Source organism: Pelodiscus sinensis, chromosome 6 (genome assembly GCF_049634645.1).
Source record: "Pelodiscus sinensis isolate JC-2024 chromosome 6, ASM4963464v1, whole genome shotgun sequence".
Classification (NCBI taxonomy): Eukaryota; Metazoa; Chordata; order Testudines; family Trionychidae; genus Pelodiscus; species Pelodiscus sinensis.
Window position 1 is genome coordinate 74,905,693 of NC_134716.1, and position 20,280 is coordinate 74,925,972.

General features: G+C 40.2%; 1 long non-coding RNA gene across 1 annotated transcript in view; it reads left to right on the forward strand.

The window, feature by feature from the left end:
• Positions 1 to 20,280, forward strand: part of LOC142829750 (uncharacterized) — a 58,723-nt gene that overhangs the window by 9,060 nt on the left and 29,383 nt on the right. Inside the window, exon 2 of the long non-coding RNA XR_012904493.1 lies at positions 5,030 to 5,108. This is a non-coding gene — a long non-coding RNA (uncharacterized LOC142829750). The remainder of the gene's footprint in view (positions 1 to 5,029; positions 5,109 to 20,280) is intronic.

Consider the following 20,280-nt stretch of genomic DNA (forward strand, 5'->3'; position numbering starts at 1 on the left):
TGGAGCTGCTGCCTTAGGCTAGCCGAGGGCTGTGCTTAAAGGGACCCGACCCTCACCCTGGACAGACAGTTCTCAGGGTTCCCTGCTTGCTTGTCTACCTTGATGAGGGACAGCAAAGCAGTCCTGTCTTGGAGTGCCCTGAGTGCCTGCACTCGGCACATCACAGCACTCGGCCATCAGCCCAGCTGCACTTGCCGCAGGCTGCCATCCGGGGGGGTCAATCGGGTGGGCTGTCAGGATCCAGGAGTCCCTGCAGGAGAACTTCCACCCCGAGGAGCCTGGAGAGCCACCCCAGTCCTCCCCAATGGGGGCTCGTACCCCATTCCTCCCTCACCTCCTTCCACTTACCCCTTCCTAGCCCCCCTTCCTGATGTAAAAAATAAAGGACACGTGTGTTCAAAAATAGAAACTCTCTTTATTTAACAAAACTGGGGGGGGATTAACCTTGGGGAGACTAGGAAAAGAAGGTGGGAGAGGGGAGGGGGAAACCTGGGAGGAGGGATCTGGAAGGGGGAAGCCAGGGGAAGAAGGAGGAGGGGAAGTATAAAACTATGGTACACCATATCTTCAGTACTGTGTACAGATGTGGTCTCCTTACCTCAAAAGAGATGTTTTGGCCTTGGAAAGGGTTCAGAAAAGGGTAACTAAAATGATTAGAGGTTTGGAACAGGTCCCATATGAAGAGAGGCTAAAAAGACTGGGACTTTTCAGCTTAGAAAAGAGGAGACTGGGGGAGGAGGGATATGATAGAGGTCTATAAAATCATGAGTGGTGTGGAGACGGTGCATAAAGAAAATGTCTTCATTAGTTCCAATAATAGAAGGACTAGAGGACACCAGATGAAATGAATGGGCAGCAGGCTTCAAACTAATAAAAGAAAGTTCTTCTTCACAAAGCAAATAATCAACCTGTGGAACTCCTTGCCACAGGAGGCTGCGAAGGCTAGAATTATAACATAGTTTAAAGAGAAGATAGATAAAGTCATGGAGGTTGGGTCCATGGAGTGCTATTAGCCAGGGGGTAGGAACGGTGTCCCTGGACTCTGTTTGTGCAGGGCTGGAGATGGATGGCACGAGACAAATGGCTTGGTCATTGTCTTCAGTCCATCTCCTCTGGGATAGCTGGTGTTGGCTGCTGTCGGCAGACAGGCTACTGGGCTATATGGACCTTTGGTCTTATCCAGTATGGCCATTCTTATGTTCTTATGTTCTTATGTTCAAAGCTCAGGGTCGGGGGTCTCAGTGGACCACCTTGATTTTCATGCAAACCTGCTCCTGGGTTTGCATGTGGCCTTTGGTGGCCAGGCTGGCAGCTATCCTGCCCTAGACGGCCACTTTCCAGTGCCTAGTGAGGAGGTCGTGGACGTTGGAGGCCTCCCCCCAAACCTGGATGAGGTCCACAATCTCCACACTAGACCAGGCAGGCGCCCACCTCTTGCGGCCCTGGGCAGGCTCCTGGGAGCCACCAGCCTGGTCCCAGGAAGAGGCGGAGGGCTGGGTGGCAGCGGGTGGCTGGCTCATGCCATGTCAGGTGCAGGGTCTGCTGGCTGGGTGCTGGCAGGCTTGCACCTGGCACGGGCACCGTAGCCAGACCGTGGCCCTTTAAGGGCTCCGGGGCCGGGAGGGAGGCAGAAGAGTTTCCCTGGTTTGGCCCAGAGTGGCCACCAGGGCAACCTGGGAAGGGCTAGCCTCCCACTAGTTCGAATTAAATGGCTACACAGCCCTTAATTCGAACTACTTAATTCGAACTAGGTGTTAGTCCTCGTAGAATGAGGTTAACCTAGTTCAAATTAAGCACTCCACTAGTTCAAATTAAATTTGAACTAGCTGTTTGTATATGTAGCTGTTTGTATGACTATGAAAGTTAATTCGAACTAACAGCTGTTAGTTCGAATTAACTTTGTAGTGTAGACATACCCTGATAAACCAGAGTTCATGGGGCGCATGACGCTGTGCTAAAAATAGTTGTGTAGATGTTGTGGATTAGCATTGAGCTTGGACTCAGATACCCTTACCCCAACGACTTCACAGCCTCAGCTCCAGCCTGAGTCATTACATCTACACAACTATTCTTAGTGTGGTAGCATGAGCCTAATCTGTCAACCGTGGCTCAGCCACTTGCTGGGTAGACACAGTATGCTTTGTAAAAGTGCCCCGTTAGGGCAATTTGGGGCTTTTTGTGAAGTGAAATGTGTTTTCCATATCCAGGGTAGGCAGAATGCTGAATAATAGATACCATTTTCTACACAACAAGCAGAGGGAATGATCTATGACCAAAACAAAACTCTGCTCATAAACTTGAAAGAGCAGAAGTGAACCCTAAAATTTGTGCCACTCATTGTTTACAGTTAGGGAAAAAAAATCTAATTATGCCTTGAAACTATAGATGGTATAAAATGGTATTAGAGATACTATTGTAGTTGTCTATTGTAGCATTTGGTTTCCTAGTTACATGAAAAGTTATGTACTGTAAAGCTCAGTGGTGTGACTAGGTGTTGCCTCTCTTACTTTTATCAAAATATGATCTTTGCCTAATTACAGCAAGAACATTTGTTTGTATAGCACTTGTATATGTCCAATGTTTCTTTTTTTATAGGGACCAATGATAGAAAAGATTTTAAACACGGTGATTCATGTCTCAAATTTTATTATATTCTTTCCCTTTCTTTAGTTTATTTTCTTTGTTTCCATGTAGGAAAGTTGTACAGTGTAACTGACAGAAGACAGTATATCAGCTGTTCTTAAAATCTAGTTCTGGATACAGCCATACTTCACTATTATAAATAGCAACCAAAGAAGAAAAGAGTATTTTAAGTAATCACACTTGAATTGTGATGCCAAATTGTAATTCTCTTGTTTAGGATTAAAATTGGTACGATCGTTATTGGAAAAGCAAAGAGACAGTTCAGTATACTTTAAAATGACTTTATTTTACCTGGGGCTTTTTGGTCTAGTTTTTGCTCATGATAAGTAACTAAGATAGCTCTGGAGATTGAAGTTCTCTTTATCCTTAGGCTAGATAAAACATGGACAGCAGCACAAGATTCCCAATGGTGTACTGCCCATATCTATTTAGTCCTTGGTATTTGTTCAAAAAGGTACCAGAGCTGCCAGAGCATCAGCTGTGAGGATGCAGACAGCTTTCTGCTAAGAAGTGAACTGAGACTACAGATTCATCGCACACGAGGCACCAGATAGCTGTTTACTTTCATTGGTCACTAACTGGGCTGCATTTGAACTGGCAAACTAGGAGTAAATACCTTTATGCATTTTTCATAGCACACATAGGAGGTGTATAGATCTCATCCATTTAATATTCTAATAGGAAATCATAACAATAATAAATACTCTTAGTTATTTCTCCAATATTTAATACATATCCACATGATAATCAATGTCATATTATTTGTGGATTATTCTTCTAATTAATTCCATGTTTCATCCTTAGCAGAACCAAAAAGCTATTCTTTTTCCCAACAGAGGCCAGCACACAATCTCTCCACAGTTCTAGTAAGAGTATGTGGTAAATATTGACAACAAATTAGATGAACAAATCTTTTCTTAATTTTCTATCAAATTTGTTCTTAAAAAACAAAACAGCCCCCCCCATGTTGACGAATCAGTAGACATCCTCACCACTACTGTACTGAAGTCAGTTATGAGTGGCTTCAAAGGCTTTTCAAAACAACATAAATATTTAGTGCGATTCAATCAGTGCAGTTTATGAATACAAAAAATGCTATTGTGATAGGCTTGCCTTTCAGTGTACATAGAAGATGAAAATGTACCCAATTTAGACTTGTTCATGCTCTTTGCCATCATGGACAGTGCTGATTCATTTTATCTTGTAAACAATGTACTACTGGTTGTTTAAAAATCACAAGAACTAAGGAAATACAAACCATTAAGGGTATGTCTACACTACCCCGCTAGTTCGAACTAGCGGGGTAATGTATGCATACCGCACTTGCTAATGAAGCCCGGGATTTGAATTTCCCGGGCTTCATTAGCATAAGCGGGGAGCCGCCATTTTTAAATCCCCGCTGCTTCGAACCCCGTGCAGCGCTGCTACATGGGGCTCGAACTAGGTAGTTCGGACTAGGTGCCTATTCCGAACTACCGTTACTCCTCGTGAAACGAGGTGTACCGGTAGTTCGGAATAGGCACCCTAGTCCGAACTACCTAGTTCGAGCCCTGTGTAGCAGCGCTGCACGGGGTTCGAAGCAGCGGGGATTTAAAAATGGCGGCTCCCCGCTTATGCTAATGAAGCCCGGGAAATTCAAATCCCGGGCTTCATTAGCAAGTGCGGTATGCATACATTACCCCGCTAGTTCGAACTAGCGGGGTAGTGTAGACATACCCTAAGGCTCCAATAGCAGCACGAAGTTGGCCCTATTTTATGCCAACCACCCCAGGCTTCAGCTCCATTCCATTTGTGCTGTTCTGGTGGTCCACATAGGGTGTGTCTAGACTACAGGGTTTTTTTTTTAAAAAATGTCCTTTTTTCAAAAAAACTTCCCCTGCATCTAGACTGCTGCTGCATTCTTTCGAAAGTAAATCCAAAGAATGCGGCAGTTTTTTTGACCGCAGAAAACACCGTTTTATGAGGCAGAACACCTTTTTTCGAAAATGCTCTTTCGAAAAAAGGCGTTATGTAATATAAACTGTGCTTTTTCGAAAGAGAGCATCCAAACTGCCTGGGTGCTCTCTTTCAAAAAAGTGGCTTGCTTTTTCAAAAGTGCTGATTGTAGTCTAGACGCTCTTTTTCAAAAAAGCCTCTTTCGAAAGAGGCTTGCAGTCTAGACGTAGCCATAGACTGGAGAGCTGTCATAAGACACCTCCAGGATTAGAGGAGTAGAACTGTAGCTACTACAGCAACTGCAATTCTTGACTTAAACAGTAACTCACTCTCTTTCTGCAGACCAGATGATAAGGGCTATCCAGCCAGATGTGACCCATAATATTTTGTTTCTCTCAACATATGGCTAAATATGTAGCTTCATACATTGCTGTTTCTATTGTAAAAACAGGATGGACAAGATGGCTGAGTGAATTCTGCTGGTGAAACCATAGGCCAGCAAGGGAGTCAGCACAGAGCTGTCAGATTTGGTAAGTACTGTGAGGCACAATGCTTTCCAGGGTGCAGTGGGAGTGAGCCCATTCCATTGAGACAGCTCTTAGTATTGAATTGATGTAACTTTTTGATTTAATACACATGATTACCCATGCACACATTCAATTCCTCCTGCCCAGACTTGAAAGGTCCAGTGTTATGGGTTAAACAGCTATTTTAAAGGAAATATCATTATAAATAAAAGGTATATGCTGCTGAGTGTTCTTTGTTGACAAAATATGCTCTTGACCTTAGCTGAGTTGAACTCAGAGTTGAACTTTTATATCTGTATTTTGTCATGTAGGAAAACTAAACAAGTGCAAAAAAGTATATGTTTTACTGACATTCTGTAGCCAACAGATAACCTTTATTTCTGGGATGCCTCACAGTGATTAATGCCTTTATATCTGTGAAGTGAGAAGGATGACTGATGCTACAGCAGATCTTGTAAGCATCTAAGTATGTCAGAGGCAACAATATGGACATGAACTAATGCTATGGCATGGACATCACACTCCACTTGATCCAGCGCACAGATCCTGCTAACACACCTCCAGACACGCATCATAACTTTGAAGTCTATCTTCATGAAGTGTGGCTCTATCACTGTCCAGTTCTTGATTCTTGGAGCTCAGTGTGTGTGTGTGTGTGTGTGTGTGTGTGGAATACTTGTCACAGCTTCCTGAACAAGAGCTACTAAAATGCCATCTTTTGCTAGTCCTTTCAGAAGGTGCATTTACTAAGCGAGATGGTTGCTGTAGGTCAGAATGAGGCATGGCGGTGCTTAATAGACGGGAAAAGTCTCGGTGCTTGCTCAGATTTTACTCAAAGTCCTATATGTCTATAGGGATTTAGCTGAATACAAATCTGGGATTTGGTTCCGTGTGAATTTAGGTAATTCTGCGTGGATGTTTCATTGGGGGGAAAAGTCTTATTAATTTAATTACTGAGACTGGCACATACAATTGGGATGAAGATGCATCTGTTTTACTAGGAGTCAGGGTTTTTGTTTGTTTGTTTGTTTGATTTTTGAGCCTGGGACATTATTCTAGGTATCCTGTTGGCAGAATCACCACTGATGTGGTGCTTTAATAGTGAATGACTGCTTAGTTCTTCCAAAGTTTGTTTATTTTTAAGAGTTTTATATAGTAGAATAATAATATATTCGAGAACTACTTGTGAACAAAAAGGTTCTTCCTTATTCAGGAAACTCTAAACCTCTCTAAACAATTGCTACCTAATATGTTGGCTGGTGTCTGTGCTAACAGATTTCTTTTACATTTCTGCTTTGTTGCTTCATGTAACATTCTTTTATGTCACACCCTGTCAGTATGATGACAGGTCTCAGAGCATCAACTGACACCTGATATACCAAGATCTGAGAGAATCCCTGCAACAGCAGCTGCAATTCTTGACCTAAACAGTAACTCAAAATCAAACCACAGAGAACAGAATTCTTGAGGCACTCTTGCATCAAGTCATTCTTACATTGTCACTGCTTCACAGATGGAAAAAAGGTGTTCCTTGACTATAATTCTCTTGTGCTGCACAATATGGTGCATTCATCAAATAATCAATTGTGGGGTAGAATTAAATTTTTTCTTTGTGAAGAATTGTGCTCTCATTCGTCAAAATTGCAATTAATGTTGTTCTAGTGACAGAATAGGATGTTGATATTTGTAGAAAAATCAGCACAGCTATGGATTACTGCAAACTTCAATGTTTACAAAATGTATGTGGATACAAGTACAAAATGTTTTTTAAAGTCACACTTGGTAATTTTTCCTAGATCTGTTGTATATCCCCGATGACAGCACTGCACGCCTGGGGTATGTCTAGACTGCAGCCCTCTGTCGGAAGAGTGGTGCAGATTAGGCATGTCGACATTGCAAATGAGTCAGGGATTTAAATATCCCCTGCCTAATTTGCATAAAAATGGCTGACGCGTTTTACTGACTCAGCACTTTGTTGGCAAAAAGTGGCAGTCTATAGGGGGATCTGTCGAGAAAGAAAGCCTTTTTGACAGATCCTGTAAACATCCTTGCAAGAGGCATAAGGGATCTGTCAAAAAAGGCTTTCTTTCTCGACAGATCCCCCTACAGACTGCCATTTTTGCCAACAAAGTGCTGAGTCGGCAAAACGCGGCATCCATTTTTATGAAAAGTAGGCACGGGATATTTAAATCCCTGACTCATTTGCAATGTCGACCTGCCTAATCTGCATCCTTCTGCCGACAGAGGGATGCTGTCTAGACATACCCCTGGTTACAGAGCTCTGAGACTTTGTCCTCACCCACAACTACTTCTGATTTGGAGACAATTTGTATCTTCAAGTCAGTGGCATAGCCAGGGGCACCTGCAAGGCACCACAATATGTATGGCTGATCTTGAACAATTTTCCTCAGCTCTTGCCCCCTACTACCTTTACTCTACTTACACTACATCAATGTCATCTTCATCATATGGACCCATGGGAAAGAGACCCTTGAAGAATATCACAGGGACTTCAACAACTTCCACTCCACCATCAACCTCAGCGTGGATCAGTCCACACGAGAGATCCACTTCCTTGACACTTGACTTGGAGATCCATTAATGAGTGTCCAGGTAGATTAAAGTGTTCTACAACAGGTTTTTGTGTATTGCCTTTTCGGATTTGTGTCCATTAATTCTTTCCCATAGAGACTGTCCAGTTTGGCCAATACACGTGGCAGTGGGACATTACTGACATTTGATGGCATGGATCACATTAGTGGATGTGCAGTTAAATGAGTCCCTGATGTCAGGGAGGTACCTTCAAGGACTAAGTTTTGAGTCCTCACTTAATATCTTCAAAGGCATCTTGAGGAATTAGTCCAGTTCCAGGGCTCGTGTGTCAAATTATATTTTGTTGAAATAGTCTGCTGTGAGCCATGGACAAGGGAATAAGGTCTATACAGGAGGATAATACAGGGAAGACTAATTGCACTCCTGGGAGATTCTGACTTGGATGATTGTATTGTCAAAATCATTGATCTTAGTTTTGCTGTTCTCTCTTGAAAGGGGAAGAGGAGATTCTGCCTGGTATATGTTATGGTGTAAAGAAGGGCTCAGGCTAAATATCATCATCTTTATATAAATAAGCATGATGGGAATTGGGCATGAAAAGTGTTTTCTTTTTCTTTTTAGTTTGAGTTTAAAAGTAAATGAGTTATAAGGAAAGGTATATATTTTGCTTAGAGCCTGTAGGATTTAATCATACCCTAAAGATGCTAATTGTATTTATTTTATGAAACTAACATCTGTGTTCTACAATATAATTGGGATTTCAAGTTCAACAGGAATGAGCTTAGTTTATTTTACAACTATGGTAGATTATTCCCCCAGTCATGTTAATTGCCCCTCTGTGTCTATGGTCCATATTGTCTAACACTTGCAGTGGATAACTTAATTTGTGCTGTGCTACTCTGAAACACACCTGCAAAAAATCTTTAGCAGCTTTTAAAGCTCAAGATGTTTCTCTAGCTCCCAGTTATACAACACTCATGACTACCTGAGGTCCCATCATGCAAGATAGTATAATAATAGCTAGATATGCAGAGAGAAGATGACAGTGGTAGATGAAATATAACTCTTTATGTTTATATTGAATAGGAAGGAGTCAATTACTTTTAATGAAAACCATGGATTTTTCTGGAACTATCTGGCAATTGTTTGTTCACTATTCAGACACTTATAAAGCCAAATCAAAGTCTGGAAAAGAATTCTTATAAAAGAGACTCTTTTTACCACTTCACAATTGTTAAGGTAGCCTACCTAAATTGGAAGTTTGAATCTAAATGAAAATGTTGCTTAAACCAATGCAATGTAAATGGGACTGGGAGCAGATTCTTTACTAGTTATACAGAAATGTAGTACCAACTGAAAAAGTTGTCCTTGGACTTGTTACTTTGAGGTGCTACCTGCTGCTTGGTACTGAAGTACTTACCAACACCCCAGGAACATCCAGGACCACCCAGGAACAGGCCTTTATCGAGTTAGAAAATTCTCGGAACCATGAGAAATGTTATACACTTATTTGTATCAAAAATATAAACAGCCAGATTCTCCAGTGCCTTAATACTGCTTTGCATTGCTCTACCAGAGCAAAGCTGCTCTAAATCTTTCCTAGCCAGTGCCTTGCAGATTTCTTCTCTACAGCCATAAATGTTCATACGACAACCCTCTCCTCCTATTAGCATGTTTATTTCACAGTTATCTCTGGCTGCTGGTTAGCCCTTTGGGGCCAATGCAGCTGATATAAAATAGAGCAACCGTGAGGCTGCTTTAATTGACATTGGAAACTGTTATTGTGGGGAAATAAAAGGTGGTTCTCCTATTTAGCCTGGCTGAGAACAGCTTAGCTATCAGCCTTTAAATGGGGAGGAGGTAGTTAGAGATGGAAAATAGAAAAGAGGGAAAACTTAAGGGCTTTATTCTCAACATAAAGGTGAGTCTACACAGCAAAGTTATTTTGGAATAACAGCCATTATTTTGAAATAACTATGTGAGCATCAGCACAGCAATTCCACTATTTTGAAATTTCAAAATAATGGACAGCTTATTCCAACTATGAAGAATATCACCTATTCTGAAATAGCTGTTTTGAAATAAGGCATATGTAGATGCTCCACTTCTGCTATTTCGAAATAACCCCTCACCAGGGCCATTCTAAGTTATTCCTCCTGGGCTTTAAATTTAGATAGCATGTCTACATTAGGGAAACCTGCCTCGGACTAATTTTGAGGTTTCCCTGCAGTGTAGATGTGCTATTTTGAAATTAAGCTATTTCAGAATAACTATTCCGGAATAGCTTATTCCATAATAACTGTGCAGTGTAGATGTAGCCCTGAATTGCAACTTTTGAAGGCATTTACATCTGTGCCGATGAGCGAAGACATGTACACCCATTTATGCCATGGGTGGAAACAAGTAGAGAATCTCACAGGGTAGAATTTTTACCCCCAGGTTGTATGATTAGTGCTTAAGGCAGTTCAGAATTATCCTAAAACTCTTTGACACGAATAAGAGACTCTTGCTTTTTATTTTGCTCAACATACAAAGCTGAGATATTTTCAGTAAGGAACAAACAAGTTTTTGCTGAAGAAAACCAATCTATTTGCATCCTTGCAATCTCTGCACAGCTGTATGTCATGCTTTCTGATGTACAGAACCCTTCTGAAATGGATGACTCTGGGACACCTGAAAGTCAGCTGAAAGATATGTAGGCTATGGCTCTGCACCAGCTGCTCTGGTTCATTTCCTGTGATACAGGACTCTGATACGGTTTGTTGATTTGTCACTGTCAGTAACTGTGCAATAGGGACAGTAAATACTGTCTGATTACCTTTATCATCTGAAGTATCTTTAGAATTGACCCCTATATTATTAATCAACTTGCAACAGAGTATTCATGAAAACAGGATGTTCTACACCAATATGAACAGATATTACTCATATTTCTGTTTTTCCTAAGAAGATTTTTCCCACCTTCTTAGCAATTGCTCTTTTAGGCATTGAATCATTGATATAACTACAGCTAAAGATTGAGAGGCAAATCTCCTTGTTTCCTTCTTCCCTCATTAACCTTTAGGAAAGGTCCAAAAAGTAAAGTCCTTGAATTACAGCCCCTCGTAGTTTGGGGGCACCAAAAACAGCTAGTTATTGGTACTGTGTCAAAATATTCACTAACTCTTCTAAAAATCATGTTATTTACTTAATATAGGGGGTGAGCAATCCTCAAAGAAGCTGAAAGTTTGGTTTGAATCAGATAAATATTTAGATTTAGCTGGCAGTTTTGGATACTAATGTGAAGTTCATCTAAATTTGGTCTCGAAACAAAGCTAATCATCTCTCAAAAGTCAAGACCAATCTCTCGTGTGCGGTTCCTAACAATCTCCAACTTCTGTTTGAATGAATTTAGAGAATAGGATCTGACATGGAATTTTTGCCATGAAATGACAAAACATAAACAAAGAAAGAAACAATCTCCTCCTCCTCCCCCCTCCAAAAAAAACCCCCACCAACCTTTCTTGAAATTCAAAAGAAATGGTTAGCTTTGGGCATGGGGCAAAGGTTCATGTCCATTCTTTCTTTTTCCTAAGTGACTTCTCCATTGTAATGGAAAGAAAGGCAACTATTAGGAGATATTTTAAGAGATGTATTTATTTCAATTATATAAAAATTCAGAATGTGTTTCTAAAGGGAATTGCAGAGTTGTTGTTATGTTGATTCCAGGGAATTAGACGTGAGTGAGGTAATATCTTTTATTGAACCAACTTCTGTAGGTGAAAGAGACAAGCTCTTGAGCTTACACAGAACTCTTCAGGTCTGGCCAAACACCAACAAAAGTTGGTCCAATAAAAGATATTACCTCACCCTACTTGTCTCTCTAAAGGGCATAGATATTTTAAAAGGGAGATATAGCACAAAAAAGGGATCCTTCAGGGTCGTTCCTAAAACCCTGCTGTTGTCACAGAAAATCCATTTTCTTAGCATTCTAACTGTGCTAATTCTGTGTCAGATATCAGTGTTATTTATAAAGGTAACACATTCAGTTCTACCCCTGTGTGAGAACACCCTATGCGTGGGTTGGTCAGATGATTATGATGTGGAGTTTTGTGTGGGACTTTAGTCAAATGAGCACTAGTATCATTACTCAAATGAGTATTCATAGCCACTACTTGCTTTATTTTTTTCTAGAGCAGTAACAAAATGGCAGAGACGACAGCTGCCACATCATATACATACACACACTCCTACACAAACTATGCTTTGTACATCAGAAGCAGCATAAATACCATGGCATGTGGCAGTTGCCATAGCAACTTGTTTTTTTAATGAATAGCAGATGGAACAGGCATGTAAAACTTACATAAGTTGTTAGTAATTTGTAAGTTACTGCAGACCAGCTACTGCAGTAAACTTTTTGTTTTACTGTTTCTATTTTTTTCCACATACGGTGTTCAGTCACTCTCTTTCTCCCTGTTGAGCTTGCTCTGCAATATATATTCTGGTGGTGCATAGTAACTAGCAAAGGCTAGTTCTTTGTGAGTGAATTTCCATAATACACAGGACATGGGAAATTACATGAAAAAGCACATTTCTACATTAATTTTGTTGAATTATTCTGATGCAGCTTTTTAAAAAATTATAAGATTTTATGTAAATATGGCAACTTTCATTTGTAGATTTTGATGGGCTTCAAAAGGAGACTAAATACTAGAGCAGGGGTTAATAAATGAAACCTTTCTGGGTAAAGATTCCCATGCAAATGTTTTCTAGTGGACACTGCATGCTATTGCAGCACCTCTCTTAACTCTATATGGAATTGGGAGAGTGAACTTTTCTGTGTGTAGAGTGCAGGGAGCTGCTTGATAACTGGAAATGCCCCTTTCTGTGGCAATTCAGTCAATTACATTATAACAAGGAGAAACTTTCATAGAAGTCAGGACACCTAAAGGAATTAGCTTAAGGCAGGGAGTCAGGAAATCCTGAGTTCTGTTCCCACCTGTGCCTTAACATATTGCATGTACGCAGTACTTTATAAATATCACTTGGTTAGTCTTCACAACACCCTTGTGAAGTGGATAAATATTTGTAGCATCTGCACATTATTGATAGGGACAATGAAGCTCAGAGCAATTGTGACTTGTCTTAGGTCACTTAGCAATTAAGAAACAGAACTGGAATTAGAATACAGGTTTCCTGATTGCTCGGACCATGACTAATTCACTCAACTATAATGCCTCCCAGACAAATTACTTAAACTTTCTCTGGCTCAGATTTTGCATCTTTAAAATAGGAATAATAATTTGAAGGCTTAACTAACTTAATACTGGGTCAGTTAAATCAGTGATAATGAGACCAGACTCTGCCCTAAGGAGGGGAAGGGGCTTGATGAAGTTTTTGTTGTTCTTGGGTGCTTGACTCCATGCCCCCGTGAACAACAAGGTTGTGCTGTGGCAAGTGCATGTGAATGCTGCTTTGTTGGCAAAAGAGAAATCTGCTCATTGAGGGTGCCAACATAAAGTATTCACAGATGCCAACTTTCAGTGACAGGGCTGTGTGGACACAGCCTTCTTGCTAAAAATTGCATAGTGTAGACTTCCCCGGAAGCTATGCCTACACTGCAGTTGGAGATTTTATTGCCGTTTTGCCTACCTGTGTTAGCTTTAATCTATTTTGCATAGTTAAAACCAGCAGGATGCTGGAACTGAGTTCAGTTCTGTCATCTGTAATTTCCTTGGTGGCTCCTCCTATATATCCACCTGCTGTTCAATTGTAACAACATAGTCATGGCCTTTTTTTCCAGGTAGTGCTCCTGGTAACCTGGTGCTGTTTCTCCTGAGACTTTCCAAACCACAGACTGATTTCCTGCTTACCATGCCTACCCTCCTTTTCATAGAATCATAAACTCCTAGAGCTGGAAGAGAGCTCAGGAGGGCATCGAGTCTAGCCCCCTGCCCAAGGCAGGACCAATCCCAACTAAATCATCTCAGCCAAGGCTTTGTCAAGCCGAGACTTAAAAATCTCTAGGGATGGAGATTCTACCATCTCCCTAGGTAACCCACTCCAGTGCTTCACCACCCTTCTAGTGAAATAAATGCTCACCCCCTGCCCCTCTTCCTGTCCTTCCCATCAAATCCAGTTCCCAATTTCCTGTCTCCAACCTGCTGTTTACTCTCACACATAGCCCTGCTCCTGATTCCTTGCGTCTCACTGGATGTCACCTTTTTTCAATTTATTAAGCATCATAGAGACTCCTGCTGACTAGTTGCTGAACTGGAATGGTGCATCTCTGGGATTGTCCTATGACCAACTCCTCTCCCACCAGCTGCTTCTGGGGACGTCAGTCCAGCAGGTTCACAGAACACAAGCCAATCAATAACTTGTCATCTATAACTTCTTTCTATAACTTTATAGAAAGAAAGCTGCAATATCCCGTTTGCCTGTTTACCACAAAAAAAGCACTTGTGCATTCTGGCTGTTCACAAAAAGGCCCCAGTGCTGCAAAGCATGCCTCTTGGCGACAGCTTTGTACCTGCTGGATCACTTCATAGAATTGGGAAGAGAGATAGCAAAACTATCATTATAAAGCAAAGAGTAAATAAATTAAGCTCTTCCCCCTTTGATTATTATTGAAAACACCAAAGTCTTTCTTTTATTCTCCTAGGGATATATTTTCAAAGCAGTAAAATTAAGCATACCATTCCCATGCATTAACAATAACTGCAGATTTCAGGTAGTTCTATGCTAATTGTACTTTCTAATGTTCCAAGGGAGTTATATCTTGGTAATATGCACATTTGAGTTAGGCCTCAGAATTCAAAATCTTAAAAAGTTATTCTCTGCCATGAAGCAGCAGATAAAAGTAATTACTGCAGCCTTCTTATCTCTCTTACTAAATTAACCCTTCACTCTGTGGGAAGCTAAGTGAAAATTAAGTGCTCCCTCTTCATAATAGTTACATATATTTTTAAATTTTCATTTTATTACCAGAGTAATTGTGGACTTTAATTTCTTTTAAATGGTTTTGCTTAGAATGGCAAAATAACTCTTACACAATTTCAGAGAGAGCTTTGTGCGACATTGAGACATTAATGGCTTTTCAACATCTAACAAGACACTTAATATGAAAGGACGTGAGAGCCTTGTAATTAAAACAATCTTTTCAGTGAACTGATATACAAAACAATCTGTTCTCCTTTAACTTTCCAGCATTAATTGACTGAAAAATTACCAACAGTGCATGTTTCTGGGCTTGAATTTTGGTAATTTTAATATTATTGATAACATATTAACTCACAGTGTTATTGCAAAGCTGTACTAAATACCATACTTCTTTTTCCAAATGTAATTTCAACTAAAAGTGTAGAAATAAAGTGTTTAGATATTTCTATTAAATATTCACGTTATTTTAGCCATCCAAGCATCCTTTGAATATTTTTTGAGGTATGTTGTGCTGTGATCAGTAGCCCCAAAAGAACTTTCATGAGAAAGAAATTGGCTCAACCCCATGTACTGTGGGCCTAGTCTACACTAGACCAGGCAGGCTGGCTTAAGGTATGCTATCGGGCTATGCAAAATATCTAGCTGTGTTTGGTTTACCTTAAGCCGAGCTGCTGCAATGTCTATACTGTGGGAAGCCAATGTGAGCACATGCTCCCATTGGCTTCCCTTACTCCTCACTGAACGAGTACAGGATATTGGCCAGAGCTGCCCTCAGCATTTGATTTGGGGGTCTACACTAGGCCCACTAAATTGAATGCTAGAAGATTGACCTTCTATTTGGTGTAGACATTCCTTGGGATGTCTCAAGCTCCACAGAGCTTACAGAGCTTGGAATAGCAGCAGCAATATACAGAAAAATGCTTCAGGTCTTTCTACTGTACACTGGATACAGAAACCACACAGGTTACAGAATTCTTGATCTTCTGTGAGACCGTATGTGGCAGTAAACCTATCTTTTGTGACTCCCAAAATATGTTGGATGAAGGTTCATGGAGCAATATGCCTGGAACTTGTTGGGAAGAGCACAAGTTGTAAGAGGGAAGAGTTTGGAGGATCACTAGGACGTCAGTCTGCATATGGCTGAAATGCAAGGTGCAGTTTCAGTATCTCTGTAAATAAATGGCCGATTTACTTACCATACACATGGAGTTGTTGTGTATTATCACCCAGCATATGGCACATGAAACAGAGCAGACTATCAAACCACTTCCTAGTAATCCAGAAGTGAAGATTTTTCGCCCCCAAATCATGGGGAGAGTGAAAGGAATAAGAGATGAAACCTCTGACCAGCCTGCCTCCAGTATGTGTGACAAGACTTTTGCAGACGAAAAGCAGAGCTAGTCAGATTATAGGGTTGTATAATATTTGAAATCAAGGAATTTGAATATCACCTTGATGAGGATGGCTGAATTCATAGATCAGAATGTACGTATGGTATGACTAGCCTTTTCACAAATGTCCAAACTCTAGCATATTGTACCAGATCAAGAGTGCAGGATTAGGCCCATAGGGTACGTCTAGACTATAGGCTTTTGTTAACAGAGGCTTTGTCGACAGATACTGTCGACAAAACTTCTGTCGACAAAGAGCGCCTAGACTACATCCAGTTCTGTCGACAAAGCAAGCTGCTTTGTTGACATGAGAGTGTAGACGCAAAGGACAGTGTAGATGCAATAATGCCTTCTGTCGACAGAGCTCTGTCGACAAAAGGTGTTATTCCTCGTAGAATGAGGTTTACCACCGTCGACAAAACTGCCGAGTTCTGTTGACGTTATGTTGACAGAACTCAGCGGCAGTGTAGACGCAGGCATAGTTTTGTCAACACTTTTGTCGACAAAACCCTGTAGTCTAGACACACCCATAGAGCCTGATATGAAGTGAATGGCAGGCTTTGCCAGGCACATGCATTGTGCTATCTCTCTTTACTCCTTTCTTAAAAAATACTATAGGAAAAAAACATACTATCTGAAGATTTCAGCTAAAATGGCTTGTCTTTATCATACTATTCTATATATGTGCTTGATGGCATGTTCATAAGAAGTGAGCTGTTCATACCCTGATTATACCAGTTACTTGTTTGGCACACTTCATCTGTTGTACAATATCATATGCACCAGTGGATTTATCTAACTAATAATTTGTCAGTAAAGGTTATGGGATTTTTGAGATATTTATCAAAGACAACTTATATACACAGACAAATAGCCTCACAGAAATGAAATAAAACTTGCCTGCTACAGTACTTATGAGACATGCTGCCATCTCAGTAGGATTTCTGGCTTTAGAAATGCTTGCAGTGTCTAATAATTAGATTTGGATAATTCTCTCTTTCAGGCATCACATTTTAGTTTAGCAAAATATTTCCTTCCATAGCGCTGTTGAATTCGTACATTGGAATAGATGGAAATGAAGGGAAAAATACTTCCTCGGGCTATAGATCAATATGGGACAAAAGAAGTGTTAGAAACATCTCATTTTTTGACGTACATCAGCAAGATGAAATTAGATCACTTGAAATTTCAAGCCATTCCCCCATCCCTACACACACACCATTAATAATGAGTTTAGAGAAAAGAGATCCATAGTGAATGCTTGCTCAAATAGAGTTTGTCCTAAATAATTTTGTTCCTATAATGCTCCCAGAATCCTGTGTGCTATCTTTTGGGACCTTGTCAGTGAGTAGCAACCAGAGCTATGTAGCATAAGGATACTATTGCTCCAATATATTAAACAAAATATTGCCTGAAAAGATAAATTAGATTAGAAAGTAGTTTCTTCATTAGACTATAGAATCTTGCTTGGAGCTTGACAAAATGTGTTCTTGATTGGGTATGCCTATCTCTTTGAAAAACTAGTAGGATGGCAGGTTCAAGCAGGTCAGTCTCTATTTTTTTTTTTTTAGCCTTCCAGTCAAACACTCTCAACTAGCCATTCAGAGTGTTCACATTTATGGAATCAGTACTACAAGACATTTAGTATCTTCTTTGAGGCACTTATATTCCACAAGGAAGAATATAAGAATGATTGTATTGGTCATGCCTAGCCCAGGATCTTCTGACAGTGGCTGGTTTTCTCTTAATGAAAGGACAAAATCACAGGGGCTATCAATCCTGAAGTTTTAGGACAGAAACTGGTCACTAGCTGGGATCAGTGAATAACTAACAGCCATCACCATCAGGGAATAGCAATACACAATTTGATGCATTTTGCAGATGGGAGAGTCAAACTAGTCCAGAACAGGGAATACTCTTGATTAGATGGATTTTTGTTCTGTTATGAAATTTCAAGTTCTAAATAATGTAACATTTAGAAAGAGTCTGTGAACAAATATAGAAAAAAATCCTTACAAGACGAGAAGGATGCTGAACAGACTTGCTCTAGTCAATCTGCTCTTATCCACCTTTGATCTTTATCAATGTGTTTCAGTTAAGGCAGACAGTTTTTTTCTTTCATTTGAGTGGTACATATGAATGTGCTCAGTAGTCCAGGAAAGAGGCTTAATTCCCTCCATCAAGTCTAGTGGTTAACAGAGTCATGCAACCAAAATAAAACAATCATCCAAAATAAGTACAAAAATAGATGTATTATCCAAGTTTTGGACATGTCACAAATGTGTTAAAATAAATAAGAATGATAATGAAACCAAAAATATACACCCACTGCATTAAAAAAGATTCTGTCTTATGATCTCAAAATAACTCTGTAATTTGAAACATAACACCCTTATTATATAAAAGAAATCCAACTCCAACAGATGTATTAAATCCATGTAATGAAAAGAAGCCCCTCTCATGCAGTCCCAGAGTAGTGTGAATCTGCATTTCTCCACTTGCTCTTAATAACTGATGCAAACCTCAGCTACATCCAATATAAAACAAAAAAGGAAAGTCAGCAAATGCTTAAAGCCAATCATTTGAACAATAGACAGCACACCACCATATGGAACAGCTCGTGAACATCCTGTTTCTACACATCTACCATAAAAGCCACAAGAAAAGCAATGATCGGAGAACAGAACTATTTTTGCTGGTCCTGAGAGAAAATATAAATGATAACAACACAGATATCTTCTGTGGCATGATAAAGAGTGATTAACAAGGAAGCATTAAAAAGACCACCCGCAGTTTTCCCTCTCCAGTATGTATTACCCTACATTCTATTAAAGCATGAAAAGCCAAATCCTTTTTTTCCCACTTCCACCAAATGGGAACCTAATATATCTTTTCAGGTGTCAGGCAAATTTTCAAAACTGTCTTCATATTGCTCTTTATCTTCAATGGCAATTAGGCACTTGGGAATCTCAAAATGCTCACCAAGCTATATGCTAAGAAATGGAGGGGTGGAAATAGTGGATGGCTATATTTGTCTATTGAATCATCCCCTCCTGTAGGAAGATCCATAGCAGGAGATTCCGAGGGAGGAAATTTCCAGAAATACTCACATACCACCCTATCAGGAAGGGACAGTTTGTGACTGCATGGAAAAGCCCTGAAGGCACTGAGAACCCAAAACTTTACTCCATAAAGTTACTGTTCTGGCCTCATTCCAAATGGTCATATTCACACTGGTTAAGATTACATTTGCAATGAAAGAAGAGTTTTTTCATTAATGTGCACTGTGCCTTTGAGAGAAAGCAGCAGGCTTAATTTGAACAACAAAGCCCTATGACAGGAAGTAGCTCAAATAGTTAAAACCTTTTCTTCTTCTTCTTCTTCTTCTTCTTCTTCTTCTTCTTCTTCGTATTATTATTATTATTATTATTATTATTATTTATCAATATTTCCCAAAAATCTCAGCAACAGATGAGTCACTTATTTATTTATTTATTTATTTATTTAAAATACTTTTACCCTGCCTCTCTTTTTAAAATATTAGAGGCGGCTTACACAATTTTAAAAACATAATAAATAAAAATAAATATATAAAAAGTAAAGTACAGGATCCCAAGGGGGGTAGGACATAAAATCTGCTAAAACACCTCAAGAAGAGGGACACACACATACACAACTAAATATCAATAAAAGCACGGGTAAAAAGGGTGGCCTTGGCCTGGCACCAAAACAGTGCCAAAGTTGGCGCCAGGCAAATGTTCCAGGGGAGAGAATTCCATAGCCTAGGGGCAAAGGCTGAAAAGATGTCAAGCTTAACTCTATACAAGGAGGAACACGGAGCAGAGGCTCCCCAGCGGACCTCAATCCCCGGGTGAGTTCGTATAGGAAGAGACGGTCCTCGGTCCTTCACACACCTAGTCCCAACCCATATAAGTCATAGCCAAGACCTTGTATTGTGCCTGGAAACATACCGGAAGCTAGTGCAGCTCCTGGAGCAGCGGGATAATGTGCTCTGTATAACAAGTATTAGTTAAAACTCGATCAGCTGTATTCTTCTGAGCTTCCAAAGACTCTTCAAAGGCAGCCCCATGTAGAGCGCGTTACAATAATTGAATAGAGATGTGACAAGAGCATGAATCACTGTAGCCATTCTTATTCAGGACAGGTCACAGCTGGCGGATCAACCAAAGTTGCCCAAAAGCAGTCCTGGCCATCGACGAAATCTGATTTTCAAATGTTAAAAAAGGGACCAGGAGGATTCCCAAGCTACGTACCTGTTCTTTCAGAGGGGGTGACCCTGTCCAGAA